A 6,000-nucleotide genomic window follows, 5' to 3' on the forward strand; every position below is an offset into this window, starting at 1 on the left:
TTTTTACAGTGATTCCTGTTTCTTTTAACTTCCAAAGACAAGCTCCCGATCTGTCGCCTAATTTCTTATTACTCCCCAGATTCCTGATGATGCACTTCACATTTCATCCTATTTCTACCATTCCAGATCTCAAGGCTTCCCAATTCTTCCTACAAAAAAATTACATTCCTTCTCTGTATTTCAAATGTTTCTCAATTCTTTTTATCAACAAACTTTATAAGCACATTTCTACTTCTTTCCTTTCAAACAACCTCTGAAGTCTTGCATTGTCTTAATAACTGCAGTAGCTTGAACCATACACATAAACACGTTTGTTACAGCCTAATCTCGTGATACGGATTCAGCAGGTTTATGAGAAGCCCATGGTATTGAACCTCATATTCATGCTTCAGATCTCTCACAACCCTGAGAGTCTCTGGTCCCTTCACTTAAGTGGACTCGGTATTTTTAGTTTAAGTGTCATCTTGGATAGAATAGTTCACATTTCCATACTTTCTGTATCTGATGACATTACCCTCATTAAAAGATGAAGAGAAACATCCATTTCATTTCAAGGCCACACCTAGGATTAATCTCAGTGCTATCCTCATTCCAAAATGCCTCTACTTAAATTTTTCTCTACTTATTCACATTTGGTTTTAGTCTTTTCAAGGTCTAACACACGACTGCTGCTAAGCCTCTTCAGACCTCTAAAAATGACATTCTTTCTGCTGACTCCTGTACCAGCTCTTCCCTACTCCTAAAACCTTTTCTGATACGGTTGTTTACCCAAGTGAACCCGGAGTCCTTTTTTTCATTTCTGAGAAAGTGTCTGGATGTTTAAGGAGCCTTGGTCTAGAGGCATTTGTTTTACCCAACACCTGAACACAGCACTGTGCAGGGAAACCTGCAGACGTTAGCTACAGTCCTACAAGGGGCTGTTGGCCCCTTCTTGTCTTCAGGGAACACAGATTTTCCCCACTTATTTGAAGACTGTACCTGCCAGTATGCTCTGGCTACTCTGGCAAGAACCTGTCCAGAAATCCATCAGAAATCCAAAGTATGCCATAAAAAACATATTACTTTCAATTCACAATATGGGACAACAACATATATTTATACAGCTTTCTGAGGCAAAAAGGTATAGGTTCAGATTTGCAAAGTGGTAAGTGATGCCAAGACTCAAGGAGGAAAAAGGAAAGAGGATCTATGACCTAAAAAAAAAAATACCTAAATAATAATCTCTTAGTTATTTTTTAAATTATATACTTTAGAAATAAGACATATTAATTTAAGAGTACAGTGATCTCTTGCTTTTAAGCATGCCTTGAACACAACATGTATTATGATTGTTATCTTTTAATACGTACTTATTTATTATAATATATGCATTTTAAAAGCTATCATTACCATAGAATCTAGGCAGCCATTGTGAAATCTAATCAGTATACAGTACAAGAAATGTATCTTTTTCAAGTAGTTCTACAGCCATATAAATTACTGTCAATAATTGCATGTATTACTGCACTAAAATTTCTTTGCAATTGAATGTTTTCTGGATTCTTTAAGGCAAGGGACTGTAAATAAGCTGAAAGGGAGCTCTCCTTTCTCCTCTTCACCAATAATACTCTGTTCCACAGTAACCCCATCTCTTTCCCGAGAACCTTCAATTCTGGGAAGGAAGAATAAAAAAAGGATGAAAGCAGCAGATACCATTGATGTGTACAGTGTGCCTAACTAGTCTGAGTTATTAAAAAACGGTAAGACCCTTCTACTCAGGAGCTTACAATCTAATACAAACAGATAGACTGCAAAATGAGAAATGATAACAGACCAAGGAGTTATGAGGCAAAGAGACAGGGAAGCAAGAGAAGAGGAGACAGGAAACCGCTGCTGGAGAGGCTCCCGGGAGCTGGCTCCAGCACAAATCTCTCCTGAGGCCCCATCACACCATTGTGTGGCCTTCTCTTCCTCCTCTGCATCTTTGGAGGAAATCTGCATTGCAGTCACTGGTGGCCACAGCCAATCGACCTACAATGACCAAGCCACCAAAGTTACTGGAAGCAGTTTAACTGCATCCAGCAGAGGATTTAAAAAACCCACCTTGGTTAGGACCAATAGAGGATGACAAGACGAAGAAGACTCATACCACTGAGACAACGCTTCAAAAATCTTGAAACCACTGCCTTAGTAACAAATTCACCATAACTTTGGCCTGGAGTCCTGTGTTCTGGTTCAAATATCTAATAGTGGATCATAAAAGAATACAGAGCACGAGAAGACTTTTCTTCCTGCCTTTGTAAGCTTACAGGTATATATATGACACTGTCTTCCAGCAAGCAGTCATAAAAGCTAGTTTAAAATGCGAATATGACAACAGAATAACATTGTTAGCAGCTGTTGTAAAAAGTTAGGCATAAATATTTAGATATTGCTTCTCTTATTTTTCTACCAGGATTAACCTGGGGTTGTACTTTCTTTTGTGGAAGTTCATAGCATCACAAACATCAAAGTCTGAAGGAAGTAAGTTCTGAATTTCACTTTACATATATGCAATGATGTCAAACATCCAAAAGAAAGAAGGAAGACACTGTTTCCAGCTAGTAAGAAACACTCTTTCTACATATCTTAAAAATGCACTTTTCTTTTTCAATACTTTTGCTGGTCAAGCAGAGAACAGAAATACCATCAGAGACTGCATTTAAAGTATCTACAATAAGGAACTGAAAAATCTTTTTTCTAAAATGGCAACAAATAAACTTGTATGCACTTGGGAAAAAACCAAGTTTGCCCATTGTCAGTCCTCGGTTTATTTGCTGGATTAAAGAATTTCTTTTCTGCTTCCTAGAAATATAATGATGTGCTCCCAAAAAGTAATGGAACTGAATAACAGAAAATCCACATAATACATATTTTCAGTAAGCAATCATTACTTCTGAAATGGAGACTAAAAATGAGAGGGTGATGCAAGTCCCAAAGAAAAACATACTCCTCCAGTGAGAGATTACCCTTGGAAATCTGACATCACCACAAAATAAGAACAATTATCAGAAGGCTCTCAAAAAGGGGCCAATTTATTTGACAGTTTGGGCTGTATTCTCATTGTCAAAGGAATTACTTGTAAGTGGCAGGTGGTGAAAGGCAGGGTGGAGCTCAGGGATGCTGATCACAAGAGTAAGCAAATTTTAGCTTGACTGAGAAGCAAAACCACATTCCAGATTAAATGATGAGAAGTCCATCCTATGCACAATAGGAATTATAGGCCCCTAATGGGCTGCTGCAACTGCCATGCACAAATAAAAAACAATAATACATCCAAAAGGGTTTCCAGGATTGGCTCTCAAGAGTTTTTAGTTTTTCAAATGACAGCACATAAAAACTATATACACAAGCCAGCAATGGAATACTCCAAGGTAAAAATAATCAGAGGAAGGCAATTACATCACACTGTAGTTTTTGTTCCAAACCAGAACCAAAACCAACTGGGATTGAAAGAGCATGATGATGCAATTATCCCAAATCTACATTTATGGGTACTAGCCTATAACAATTTTTTAAAGAGTTTAAAGTTTTCACTTCAAATTGATTAAACAAACTCTTAGCAGCAGTGCTATATCGCACACATGACCTTCAAACTAGAAGAAAATACAAGGATGAGCTCATTGAAAGAATGGTCAGATTGGTTTCTGGTCGCTCACAGCAGCTGCAGTATCTCTTAACCTTGGCACACCACAAATGATTGAAAAGTGTCTTCCAGTTAACTAATATCTACCAAAAATTTGTTAGAGAAAAGAGACAGACAAATCCAGGAAGGATGACAAGACAAATTTTTATAAATTATTGTCTTGACCGTACAATACAAACCCTGCACAAAGTAAATGCACTTCCATGCTTGCAGGTCTGTTACTAATGCACGTACGAAAATATGTCAGTGTACAAATCTGTCACAAAAATATGAATTTAAATTGAGCTTCAAATTTTTAGAAAATCCTGTTGATCAGTTCCTTGCACATTGCTAAACCAAATTTCTCTGGGCTTATATCTTCTGTTCTCCATTTAGTTTGTCATTTACAGATGTTAAAGACCAGAACAGACCACATCAATGAGATCCACTAGCAGAAAGCATGTAATCTGGCTTTCTGTACGATACAGGCCAGAGACCTTCATCTAGCTACTCAGTTAGTGGAGAGACTTGTACTTACCTAAAGTACATCTTTCAGGAAAGTAAAAAATCTGTGTCAGCATTTTGAGCCATACTTTCATGAGAGGGGATCCCATTTAACTTTCTAAACCAAATTTGATTGGATTTATGGGCAGCATTGATGGCAGTTTTCAAGCTATATATGAAAATCAGGTATTGAGAACAGGTATGCCTCAGTCCAACTACAATCCAACACAAATGCAGACATGCACATGAACACACACACACACACATGCAGAAGCACTACAACTGGTAACCACTAAAAGGTTTTCAAAGTGGATGTCTCAGCCTTAACCTTGCCTTTATGGCCATTTATTGCAAGGCTATATTAAATGGAATCCATACCTAATCCTATACTGGTATTTATTCTCCAAAAAATGTTCATGCAGCAATTTTGTCCTACATAAAAAAGATGTTCTCTAACTCATACACCACATGGGCCAATTTCAATGCATCTATGTTCTCACCTCTTAAAAATCTAAGCCTCTATATTCTGTAAGCAGTATGATACTTTGGGACTTTCTTCAGAAAAAAAATTAAAGCTGGTGATGGCTGGCTGGCTGAATGATTAAAAATTAGTCTCTTTCAAAATCTGATTAAAGCCTACTAAAATCCAACGTGTAAAAGCTTCTTGAAACATACAGACTCTCCCACCCTGCCAAAAAAGCCCCACTGGCATTTGGGTACATTAGCAACTGTGGAGAAACCAGACATATGATCTAGTTTTGAATCAAAACCAGAGCATGAACTGCATGTTTATACCCATATTATTGAAACAGTGTCATCATCCTTAGCTTTGGATGTTGTCATTTGAATATTAAAAAGCTCATAACAGAATACCGCTGGGGAAACCATGTCTGTATCTGATAAAGATATAAATATCAGAGACACTCTGAAGAATGCAGAGCCACCAGGAGACAAAAATATTTAAATTATGAAGTAATACACATAATCACTTTGACTTGCTTCCACTCAATCCTATTATGCAGTTACAAAAAATCCACTAAGTAATGAAGAAGTTCCTTTCATGACTACATTATCATTATCTAGGCAAAGAATTTTGCACAGGAATACACACGATCCGGAAGCAGGCAGCAACAGTCTACATAGCACTAGGAAAAAAATTTCACTTTCTTCAATATGCTACCAGAAACTAGATCACATATTTGAATACTTTATCCAAATCTTATCCACCAAGAAATGAAAAGGCGTGCTGTTTGGAGAACACAGAGGGACAAGACAAGACTTTTCACTAGAAGTGAAACTCAGAACAATCACCTTTTGTTTAAAATTTCGAGCTCCCCAGACTATCACAAACTCTCCTTCCAGACAGGTTGGGGCAAGAGAGGCAAAACACAGCTACTAAAAACTCCTCCTATTTCATGCATATTTATAATCAACCTCCATGAGTGTCAAGGGATCATTTCAGGCACAACCCACATGTATTCCTCTTTTTCTTTCTTCCTTCTGCTTCAGTTTTCAAAGAATTGGCTTTTACAAAACCAGCTTTCCAAAAAAGCTATCAGAGCTCCAAATGCTGCTGTTGCAGTACTTGGGTGATAAAACAAGAGGTGGGAAAGCATTAAGGAATGTTTGGACAAGAAACAAGCTGCCAAAAATCCTACTCAATTAGCTACAGCCATGCAATGAGTGACAGCCATGCAGGAGCGTAATCCATTAGCATAAGGTAGATGGATAAAGAGTTTATTTTTTGAAGTCCAGACCAGTGTTTAAGCACTGCCACAAACTTCATAGAGGAATGTGTCCTTTTAAGGAAGTTCACAAATTCATAAAAAAAAGAAGAAGAAATAAGAAAGAAA

The 6,000-nt window shown here is 37.4% G+C and overlaps 1 protein-coding gene across 3 annotated transcripts in view; it reads right to left on the reverse strand.

The window, feature by feature from the left end:
• Positions 1-3,634, reverse strand: part of AFAP1 (actin filament associated protein 1) — a 69,283-nt gene extending 65,649 nt beyond the window's left edge. Inside the window, exon 1 of one of the 3 annotated variants that reach the window (XM_086747161.1) lies at positions 3,608-3,634. The gene's annotated coding sequence lies outside the window, so the exon portion shown is untranslated. The remainder of the gene's footprint in view (positions 1-3,607) is intronic. The other 2 variants (XM_086747160.1, XM_086747159.1) reach the window with 2 other exon arrangements.
• Between the last annotated feature and the right edge of the window lie 2,366 nt (positions 3,635-6,000).

This window comes from Chlamydotis macqueenii, chromosome 4 (genome assembly GCF_036417535.1).
Source record: "Chlamydotis macqueenii isolate bChlMac1 chromosome 4, bChlMac1.mat, whole genome shotgun sequence".
Classification (NCBI taxonomy): domain Eukaryota; kingdom Metazoa; phylum Chordata; class Aves; order Otidiformes; family Otididae; genus Chlamydotis; species Chlamydotis macqueenii.